Genomic DNA, 11,933 nt, shown 5'->3' with positions numbered 1-11,933 from the left:
TTATTGATTCAGGCCCTCTTTCTTTCTTTCTTTCTTTTTTTGATGAGTCTGGCTGAAGGTTGTCAATTTTGTTCATCTTTTCAAAGGACCAACTCTATGGTTTGTTTGTTTTTTTTAATATCTTTATTGGAGTATAATTGCTTTACAATGGTGTGTTAGTTTCTGCTTTATAACAAAATGAATCAGCTATACATATACATATATCCCCATATCTCCTCCCTCTTACATCTCCCTCCCACCCTCCCTATCCCACCCCTCTAGGTGTTTCTATGGTTTTTTATATCTCTATTTCATTTATGATTTTATTTATGATTTCTTTCCTTGTACTAACTTTGGGTTTTTTTTTTTTCTACAGTAAGTCCCCTACATACAAACCTTCAAGTTGCAGACTTTCAAAGATGCGAATGTGCGTTCACATGTCCAATCACGTAAGTTAGTTCATGTGTCTGGTGTACACTGTCACATGCATGCATCCTCTACAAGTGGTTGTGCTTTTGTGTACTTTAGTGTACAGTACTTTATAGAGTACAGTATCTTTATTTCAAGCCCAGGATGTCTGGAAGCAAGAGTAAAAGCAGCAATGATGTAGCTGGTACTGTACTGTACTTTTCATGGTACTGTACTGTAAGAGTAAAATTTTTTTTTATTTTTTGAGTTCATTTGTTATGTGTTATTTGTGTGAAAAGTATTATAAACCTATTACAGTACGGTACTATATAGCCTATCGTGTTAGTTGGGTACCTAGGCTAATTTTGTTGGACTCACAAACAAATTAGACTCATGAACGCACTCTTGGAACAGAACTCGTTCGTGTGTAGGGGACTTACTGTAGTTCCTTTAAGTGTAGGGTTAGGTTGTTTATTTGAGATTTCTCTTGTTTCCTGAGGTAGACTTGTATCACTATAAACTTCTCTCTTAGAACTGCTCTTGCTGCATCCCATAGATTTGGATCATTGTGTTTTCATTTTCATTTATCTCCAGGTATTTGCTTACTTCTTCTTTGATTTTTTTCAGTAATCTATTGGTTGTTTAGTAGCATATCATTTAGTCTCCACATGTTAGTGTTTTTTTCTTTCTTTTCTTTTCTTTTTTTTTTTTGGCTGCGCAGCTTGTGGGATCTTAGTTCCCCAACCAGGGATCAAACCCAGGCCCTCAGTAGTGAGAGCAGAGTCCTAACCATTTGACTGCCAGGGAATTCCCTACAGTTTTTTTCTTGTATTTGCATTGTGGCTGGGAAAGATGCTTGATATGATTTCAGCCTTCTTAAAGTTTACTGAGACTTGTTTTGTGGCCTAGCATATGATCTGTCCTGGAGAATGTTCCATGTATGCTTTAAAAGAATGCATATACTGCTGCTTTTGGACAGAATGTTCTATATATATCCATTAAGTTCATCTCATCTAATATGTCATTTAAGGACAGTATTTCCTTATTGATTTTCTGTCTAGATGATTTGCCCATTCATGTAAGTGGGGTGTTAAAGTCCCCTACTATTGTGTTACTGTCAATTTCTCCCTTTATGTCTGTTAATATTTGCATTATGTATTTAAGTGCTCCGATGTTGGGTGTGTATATATTTACAATTTGTTTTTGAAAGACTAAAATTGTCACTTGGAAATAAAGTGGGGGAGGGCACACAGAAATAGGTTGAGAACACAATGGTTGGAGAGGGAGGAGCTGTAAATATAGCAACCTACACACCACACATCTCAGAGGAACAGGCTCCCGCACACATGGACTTCATAATACCAGATGGTCTATTTGTTCACAATATTAAAGGGCATCTAGAATTAGCTACAGTAAGGGATAAAAAGTTGTCTGAAGAATGGGCACAGAAAGGCTATGTCTGAAGATGACCTGTCACTTGGGAGGGTGGAGCTGCTGGGCCTTCCTTTTGACCACTGTCTTGCAAAAAGTGCAGAAGGAGGAGGGGTGGCTTTAGTCATCTGCCATCATTCCTTTCACTGGGTCCTTTTGCCTTGTCTCATCCAGCTATCTCTTCATCTCTTCTTCCATCCTTTGAATGCTATCCATAGTCAGGTCAACCCACTTATTGAGCCAACAGAACAGCTGCCTGTGGAAGTTTGTAAACAGACACCTCTCTTACTTATGTATAGTTTTCCACTTTGTTCTGCAGGCCCCACCACTTGAACTTGACAGTAACCATTTTGTATGTATGAATGTATGGGTAGTCTTTCTGATTTACAAGTTCTTGCTTCCAGTTGGGGCTCAAGGGTTCTCAGCCTGTTTTGATAGTTTTAAATTTTGCTGGGTCTTCCTCTACCTTGAAATCCTTTCTAAGTACTTGGTTTTGATCTGCAGTGTCTATATATATGGCTTCCACATGTTTTCATGCCTCAGGTTCCAGTTTATGCACATTCTCCTGGGTGTCAAGATATGGTTTGTGCCAGGTTTCAATTTTAATCAGAAAGTCTTCTTTCATGTACTCATTTGTAATAACAGTTCAGCAATAAGGGTAGGAGGGTAGGCATTCCATGCTTTTTCATGTATATTCATGGCTCCCTCTGGGGCCAGCATTTGAACAAACATGGGCACTTTGCTCTGTAGTGGTAGATATTATGTGTTTACTGGCCTTTCTCACTGTCCTTCTCATAGGGCTCATTCACCAGGACCTCTATGCCTTTACCACCACCAGTTTCATTTTTGTTGACCTCAGCCACAGAATACAGCTACCCCACTTGATACTCTTCCACAGCCACAGGTAAGATGACTTGATACTCCTTGAGCAGCACCATGTTGCTTCACGGCTAGGCAGCTGCCCACTGCCCACCCAGCCTCCTGCCTGCTTCCCAGTGGCCACTCTCCCCATGGCCTGGCCCAGTCTGGCTGCCTGTGCACCTTCCTTGTGGTCTGCTCTGTCCCTGCCACTCTTGCTGCAATCACTGGTTGGCTTCTGCCATCGCAGCCTCGCTGCCTCCTGTGTCACTGCTGGTGCTGCCCAGAGCTCCAGTTCTGCCTACAATTATTATATCTTCTTCTTGGACTGACACTTGATCATTATGTGGTATCCTTCTTTGTCTCTTGTCACAGTCTCTTTAAAATAGACTTTAAGTCTATTTTGTCTGATATAAATATCACTACCCCAGCTTTCTTTTCATTTCCATTTACATGGAAAGCCTTTTCCCAATCTCTCATTTCCAGTCTGTGTATGTCTTTAGATCTGAAATGAGTCTCTTGTAAGGAACATATATATGGGCCTTGTTTTTGTATCATTCAACCACTCTATATCTTTTGATTGGAGCACTTAGTTCCTTTACATTTAAAGTAATTGTTGATAGCTTTGTACTTACTGCCACTCTGTTAATTGTTTGGGGGTTATTTTTGTACTTCTTTTTTGCTCCTTTCTTCTTTTGTTCTCTTCCCTTGTGATTTGATGACTATTTATAGTGTTATGTTTGGAATCCTTCCTTTTTTGTGTATCTATATAGATTTTTAGTTTGTACTTACCATAAGGTTTATACATAGAAATATATGTGAGTGTATAATTATTTTAAGTTGCTTATCTCTTAAGTCTGAACACATTTTAACAACCCTGCATTTTTACTCTCCCCACCTTTACTGTTTTTGACATCATATTTTGCATCTTTTTGTTTTGTGTACCCCTTGACTACTTATTGAGAATATAGATGATTTTACTACTTCTGTCTTTTGACCTTCCTACTAGCTTTATACATGGTTGATTTACTATCTTTATTGTATATTTGCTTTTATCGATGAGATTTTTCCTCTGTAATTTTCATGTTCTAGTTGTGGCCTGTTTTTTTGTTTTATTTTGTTTTGTTTTTTTGCTTAGAGAGTTCCCTTTAACATTTCTTGTAAAGCTGGCTTGGTGGTGCTGAACTCTTTTAGTTTTTGCTTGTCTGTAAAACTTTTGATCTCTCCATCAAATCTGAATGAAAGCCTTGCTGGGTAGAGTATTCCTGATTGGAGGTTTTTCCTTTCATCACTTTAAAGTGGGTGGCTGTGCAGCTGGGGATCCTGGATCTAGTGTCCACCTGCTGGTAGGCAGGACAGGTTCCTGACATGGCTGGCTGCAGGGTCCTGGGTGTCCCAAAGCTGGCGCTGGCCCACTGATGAATGGGGCTCAGTCTCAAGGGTGGCTGGCTGAGGGGTCCAAGGTGTCTCAGAGCTTGTGGTGTAAACCTGCTGGAGGGCAGGGCCAGGGCCCTTGGGGTCCCAGGGCTACTGCTGGCCCACTGGTAGGTGGAGCCAGTTCCCAGCGTTTCTGGCTGCAGAGCCCTGGGGGACCAGAGCTGGTGTCAGCCACTGGTCTGTGGGGCCAGATCTTGAGCAGCTGGTTCAGGGGCCCAGGGTTTCCCAGAGTTGTCCTGCTGGTGGGTAGGGCCAGGGCCCAAGTGTCTCAGGGCTGGTGCTGGGTGCTTGTAGGTGGGCTGTGTCCTGACACAACAAGATGCAGGACTGCGTTTGTCCTGGGGCTCATGTCTACCCACTGGTGGGAAGGGCTGGGTCCTGAGGCCTCTGGCTATAGGGCCTTGGGGGTCATGAAGCTGGTGCTGGCCTGTTGGTGGGTAGGCTGGGTTCTAACATGGCAAATTGTCATACTTTAGTGGTCCTGGGGCTGATAGCCTGTTAGTGGGCAGGGCTAGGTTCTGGGGTCTCTGGCTGCAGGGTCCTGGGGGGTCCCAGGGTTGGTGCCAACCCTCTAGCAGGTGGAGTCTGGGCCCAGGCTGTCCTGGAGCTATTGCCTGCCCACTGGTGTGTAGAGTTGGGTCCTAAGGTCTCTGGGCTGCAACTCTGGGTGTACCAGAGTTGGTGTTATGCCCACTGCTGAGCAAAGCCAGGTCTCAACAACTAGCTGTTGGGCCTTGGGGCTCCGAGGCTAGTTCTGGTGCACTGATGGGTGGGACCAGATCCTGGGCCCTCTGGCGGGCAGGGTCAGGTACCAGGGCAGCTGGGGGCTCAGGGGTTCCTAAGGCAGCCAATCTGCTAGTGGGTGAGGCTGTGCCTCTGCCTGGCTAACTGCTTGGCCTCAGGCATCCCAGTACTTGTGCCAACATGCTGATGATCAGGGCTGGGTCCCAGCACTAATACGCTAGGAGGACTCAAAAATGGCACTTGTGGGCTTCCTTGCTGGTGCAGTGGTTGAGAGTCTGCCTGCCGATGCAGGGGACGTGGGTTCGTACCCCGGTCCGGGAAGATCCCACATGCCGCGGAGCGGCTAGGCCCGTGAGCCATGGCCGCTGAGGCTGCGCGTCCGGAGCCTGTGCTCCGCAACAGGAGAGGCCACAACAGTGAGAGGCCCGCGTACTGCAAAAAAAAAAAAAAAAAGGCACTTGTCAGCACCAGCGTCCTCGTGGTAGAACACATTCCCCATAATGGCTGCTACCAGTGTCTGTCCCCAGAGTGAGTTCCAGTTGCTTCCTGTCTCTCCGGGAGGCTCTCCAAGATCAGCAGGTGGATCTGACCCAGGCACCTTTCAAATTACTGCTTCTGCTCTGAATCTTGGAGCGTGTGAGATTTTGTGTGTACCCTTAAAGAGTGGACTCTATTTCCTACAGCCCTTTGGCTCTTCCAAAAGTAAGCACCACTGGCTTTCAAAGCCAAACGTTCTGGGGGCTTATCTTCCTGGTGAAAGACCCCCAGGCCCAAAGCTGGGGAGCCCAATGTGGGGTGGACCTCTCACTCCTTGGGGAGAACCTCTGCAATTGTAATTATGCTCCCATTTGTGGGTCGCCCACCCAAGAGTATGAGTTTTGACTATACAGCATTTCTGCCCCTCCTACCCATTTCACTGTGGTTCTTTCTTTATATCTTTAGTTGCAGAAGATCTTTTCTGCTAGTCTCCAGGTCTTTCTCATCAATAATTGCTCTGTAAATAGCTATCATTTTGGTGTGCCTGTGGGAAGAGGTGAGCTCAGGGTCTTCCTACTCTGCCATCTGGGCCACTCTCCCCACGTTTTGTTCTTTTTAACTAGAATTGATGCCATAATTTTTAAATTTTAGTCACTTATTATTTTGTAAGTCATAATATGAGTAGAAAAGATATGTTGTCAGTGTGATAGGACACTAGAAATGAGTGCAATAAGAAAGGCGCTTTTTTTTTTCTTTGCGGTACGTGGGCCTCTCACTGTTGTGGCCTCTCCCGTTGCGGAGCACAGGCTCTGGACGCGCAGGCTCAGCGGCCATGGCACATGGGCCCAGGTGCTCTGCAGCACGCGGGATCCTCCCAGACCGGGGCACAAACCCACATCCCCTGCATCGGCAGGCGGACTCTCAACCACTGCGCCACCAGAGAAGCCCAAGAAAGGAGCTTTGACATGTATACACTGATGGGGATAAAATTGATGACTAATAAGAACCTGCTGTATAAAAAAATAAATAAAATAATTTTTTTTAAAAAAGGAGCTTTACCTGGAATTAAAATTGCACCCACTACTATTTTCTTTTAATTTTTGTTGGAGTATAATTGATTTACAATGTGTTACTTTCAGCAAAGTGAATCAGTTATACATACATATATCCCCTCTTTTTTAGCTTCTTTTCCCATATAGGCCATTACAGAGTATTGGGTAGAGTTCCCTGTGCTATACAGTAGGTCCTTATTAGTTATCTATTCTATATATAGTAGTGTGTATGTGTCGATCCCAATCTTCCAATTTATCCCTCCCCCTCCTTACCCCCCAGTAACCATAAGTTTATTTTTTACATCTGTAACTCTATTTTTGTTTTATAGATAAGTTCATTTGTAGCCTTTTTTTATATTCCACATATAAGCAATGTCATATGATATTTGTCTTTCTCTGTCTTACTTCACTCAGTATGACAATCTCTAGATCCATCCATGACTTACTTCACTCAGTATGACAATCCCTAGGTCCATCCATGTTGCTGCAAATGGCATTATTTTGTTCTTTTATTTATGGCCAAGTAATATTCCATTGTATATATGTGCCACATCTTCTTTATCCATTCCTCTGTTGATGGACACTTAGGTTACTTCCATGTCCTGGCTGTTGTGAATAGTGCTGCAATGAACATTGTGGTACATGACTCTTCTTGAATTATGGTTTTCTCAGGGTATATGCCCAGTAGTGCGATTGCTGGGTCATATGGTAGTTCTATTTTTAGTTTTTTAAGGACCCTCCATACTGTTCTCCATAGTGACGGTATCAATTTACATTCCCACCAACAGTGTAGGAGGGTTCCCTTTTCTCCACACCCTCTCTAGCATTTATTGTTTGTAGATTTTTTTTTCTTTTTTTTTTTTGCGGTTCGCAGGCCTCTCACCGTGTGGCCTCTCCCGTTGCGGAGCACAGGCTCCAGACGCGCAGGCTCAGCGGCCATGGCTCACAGGCCTAGCCGCTCCGCGGCATGTGGGATCTTCCCGGACCGGGGCACGAACCCGTGTCCCCTGCATCGGCAGGCGGACTCTCAACCACTGCGCCACCAGGGAAGCCCCTCATTGTAGTTTTGATTTGCATTTCTCTAATAATTAGTGATGTTGAGCATCTTTTCATGTGCCTCTTGGCCATCTGCATGTCTTCCTTGGTGAAATGTCTATTTAGGTTTTCCACCCATTTTTTTAACTGGATTGTTTGTTTTTCTGATATTGAGCTACATGAGCTGTTTGTATATTTAGGAGATTAATCCTTTGTCTGTTGTTTCATTTGCAAATATTTTCTCCCATTCTGAGGGTTGTCTTTTTTGTCTTGTTTAGGGTTTCCTTTGCTGTGTAAAAGCTTTTAAGTTTAATTAAGTCCCATTTGTTTATTTTTGTTTTTATTTCTTTTACTCTAGGAGGTGGGTCAATAAAGATCTTGCTGTGATTTATGTCAAAGAGTGTTTTTCCTAGTTTTCCTCTGAAAGTTTTATAGTGTCTGGTTGTACATTTAAGTCCTTAATCCATTTGGAGTTTAATTTTGTGCATGGTGTTAGGGAGTGTTCTAATTTCATTCTTTTACATGTAGCTGTTCAGTTTTCCCAGCAGCACTTATTGAAGAGGCTGTCTTTTCTCCATTGTATTTTCTTGCCTCCTATGTCGTAAATTAGGTGCCCATATGTGCATGGGTTTATCTCTGGGCATTCTATCCTGTTCCATTGCTCTATATTTCTGTTTTTGTGCCAGTACCATACTGTCTTGATTACTGTAGCTTTATGGTATAGTTTGAAGTCGGGGAGCCTGATTCCTCCAACTCCGTTTTTCTTTCTCAAGATTGCTTTGGCTATGTGGGGTCTTTTGTGTTTCCATATGAATTGTAAGATTTTTTGTTCTAATTCTGTGAAGAATGCCATGGGTAGTTTGATAGGGATTGCATTCCATCTGTAGATTGCTTTGGTTAGTATAGTCATTTTCAGAATATTGATTCTACCAATCCAAGAACATAATATATTTCTCCATCTGTTTATGTCATCTTTGATTTCTTTCATCAGTGTTTTATAGTTTTCTGAGTACAGTCTTTCTCTTCCTTAGGCAGGTTTATTCCTAGGTATTTTATTCTTTTTGTTGCAGTAGTAAATGGGAGTGTTTCCTTAAGTTCTCTTTCTGATTTTTTGTTGTTGGTGTATAGGAATGCCAGAGATTTCTGTGCATTAATTTTGTATCCTGCAACTTTACCAAATTCATTGATTCATTCTAGTAGTTTTCTGGTAGCATTTTTAGGATTTTCTATGTATAGTATCATGTCATTGGCAAATAGTGACAGTTTTACTTCTTCTTTTCCAATTTGTATTCCTTTTATTTCTTTTTCTTCTCTGATTGCTGTGGCTAAAACTTCCAAAACTATGTTGAATAAGAGTGGCGAGAGTGAACATCCTTGTCTTGTTCCTGATCTTAGTGGAAATGCTTTCAGTTTTTCACTATTGAGTATGATGCTTTCTGTGGGTTTGTCATATATGGCCTTTATTATGTTAAGGTAGGTTCCTTCTATGCCCATTTTCTGGAGAGTTTTTATCATAAATGGGTGTTGAATTTTGTCAAAAGCTTTTTCTGCATCTATTGAAATGATCATATGGTTTTCATTCCTTAATTTGTTAATGCGGTATATCATATTGATTGAGAAAAACAACATTTTTAAAAATGAAGGATAAAGGCCACTTTTTCTTAGTAGCTTACTCAAGCAGATTATCTCAGTGATAAATTAAAACCCTTGAATGGTCTGAATCTATCACTTTTGGTCTAAACTTACAACATTTAATGTTAAAGGTAGGAGTCATTTCCCATTTAGCCTCCCTCTCAGCTCAGTTCAATCAAGCTGTGCTACAGAAACTGGCTTACACTCTGCTTATGAGCCCAACTGTTAACTCCAAGTTCTAACTCTGCTTACCCTGTCAGTCTCACCCTCCTAGGTAATTCAAAGGGTAGAACAATCAAATGGGCTGCTATGATTGTTAAAAGCCCAAGCCACCTTATGCAGACAAGTAAGTTCCACCACTCCTGAATGGACCTTGTATTAATTATGGTAAATATTCCTAGCTGCTGTTACCTAATCCCTGAAATCTCAGTGGATTTGAAACCGTGTAACTTGAGATTGGGACTTGAACCCAGCAAAAACCCAGATTGAGACTTGAGCGCATGGGCCGGGACTCGAACCCAGGCAAAAACCGGATTGGGACTCAAACCCAGGGTTTTTTAACTGAGATCACACACCTGGTCTCAGGACTTAATGAAGCTCGGGTTCTTTTTTTAAAATTTATTTATTTTGGGCTGTGTTGGGTCTTCATTGCTGCGCACGGGCTTTCTCTAGTTGCGGTGAGCAGGGGCTACTCTTCGTTGTGGTGCGTGGGCTTCTCATTGCGGTGGCTTCTCATGTTGAGGAGCACGGGCTCTAGGCACGTGGGCTTCGGTAGTTGTGGCTCGCGGGCTCTAGAGTACAGACTCAGTCATTATGGCGCATGGGCTTAGTTGCTCCGCAGCATATGGGATCTTCCTGGACCAGAAATTGAACCTGTTTCCCCTGCATTGGCAGACAGATTCTTATCCACTGCGCCACCAGGGAAGCCCGAAGCTTGGATTCTTGCTGTCTTGTCACAGAAAGAATTCAGTGAGAGACAAAGTGATAGGTAAGAAGTGGATTTACTTAGAGAGAAACACACTCCACAGAGTGTGGGCCATCTCAGAAGGCAAGAGTGGCCCTCAGGGTATGGGGTTGTCAGTTTTTATAGGGGTGGGTAATTTCATAGGCTAATGAGTGGGAGGAGTATTCCAGCTATTTTGGAGAAGGGGTGGGGATTCCAAAAATTAGGCCAGCACCTACTTTTTGACCTTTATGGTCAGCCTTGGAACTGTCATGGCACCTGTGAGTGTGTCATTTAGCTTGCTGATGTGTTACAATGAGCGTATCCTGAGGCTTAAGGTCTAGTGAACTTGTCCGCCTTCTTGGACCTGTTGGTTCTAATCAGTTTATATTGTGTCCTCGGGCTATGTCATTCTTTTAAAAGTTGTGCCCTGCCCCCTCCCCTCCTGTTTCAGCTTAACAAATTCTGATGTGGGTCAGGAATAATGAGGACTCTGCCCCATTCATTCAGGGATTCAAGCTCCTTCCATCAAACAGCTCATTGTCCTCTGCTGGATCCTTTCTGCATTTTGCCAAGACAAAGGAAAAGAGAAAGCATGGGGGATAAATAGCATGGGAGATTTTTCTGGGGCTTGAAATGGCATACATCAGTTCCTCACACATCTCACTGACCAGACTATAGGCACATGCCCCCACATAGCTGAAGGGATGCAGGGAAATGTAACTTAGCTATATGCTAAGGAAAAGAGGATGTTTGTTATCTATTGCTATGTAACAAATTATCCCCAAACTTAGTGGCTTAAAACAATCCTTTGTTATCTCTTAATTTCTGTGGGGTAGGGATTTGGGAGATTAGTCAGGTGGTTCTGCCTTGGAGTCTCTCGTGAGGTTGCGGTCATCGGAAGGCTTGACTGGAGCTGGAGGATCTACTTCCAGGGTGGTTTATTCATAGCTGACATGTTAACTCTGGCTGCTGGCAGGAGGCCTCAGTTCCTCCCAACATAGGCTTTCCCACTGGGCTGCCTGCGTGTCCTTGGCCATAGCAGCTGGCTTCCCCCAAAGTGAGCAATCCAAGAGAACAAGGTATATAAGCCACAAGCCCTTTGTGACCCACTACACAAGGGTGTGGATGCTAGGAGAGGATGTCTGTGGGCTATCTTGTAAATTGGCTACCACCTGAGGTTTGGTGAATATCTGACACAAGTCTGTTTCAGGCAGTTTGATACTGTGATTTATGGTAAGAAATATATATTTGGTCTCCATCTCCCTTTCTGGCACAGAGCTCCTAAAACCCTTGTAATTATCCTAAGTGATAAGAGGGATGAATGTATCTTTTGTTATGTTATGTTAATGAGGTGACTTTTGGACCACCCTTAGGTAACCTAAGGGAATCAACCCCTTGATTGGAACTTTCAGCCCCACCCAGCAACCTCAGGGAGGGGGAAAAGGGCTGGAAGTTGAATTCATTTCCAATGGCCAATGATTTAATCAATCGTGCCTATGCAGCGAAGCCTCCATAAAACCCAAAAGAACATTTTTCAGAGATTCCAGGTTGGTGAATACGTGATTTGGGGAGAGTGGTGCACTGAAAGAAAGCATGGAAGCTCCTGGCCCTTCCCCATACTTTGTGCTATGTATCTCTTATCTGGCTGCTTCTGAATTATATCCTTTTCTAATAAATCACTGATCTAGTAAGTAAAATGTCTGAGCCCTGTGAGCCACTCTAGCAAATTAATTGAAGTCAAGGAAGAGTCTTGAGAATGTGTGATTTACAGCCAGCTGGTCAGAAGTACAGGTAACAACCCGAGCTTGTGAATGGCATCTGAAGTTGGAGGGATAGGGGGATGGCAGTTGTGTAGGACTGAACCCTTAACCTGTGGAATCTGATGTTATCTCTGGGTAGTGTCAGAATTGAATTGAACTGTAGGACGCCCAGCT

General features: G+C 43.2%; 1 pseudogene; it reads right to left on the bottom strand.

Moving 5' to 3' along the window:
- Positions 1 to 246: 246 nt before the first annotated feature.
- LOC125963804 (phosphatidylinositol transfer protein alpha isoform-like) lies at positions 247 to 11,895 on the bottom strand (annotated as a pseudogene).
- Between the last annotated feature and the right edge of the window lie 38 nt (positions 11,896 to 11,933).

The sequence above is a fragment of the Orcinus orca genome, chromosome 3 (assembly GCF_937001465.1).
Source record: "Orcinus orca chromosome 3, mOrcOrc1.1, whole genome shotgun sequence".
NCBI lineage: Eukaryota > Metazoa > Chordata > Mammalia > Artiodactyla > Delphinidae > Orcinus > Orcinus orca.
The sequence above is the reverse complement of the archived record's forward strand: the minus strand, read 5'-3'. Positions and strand labels throughout refer to the sequence as shown.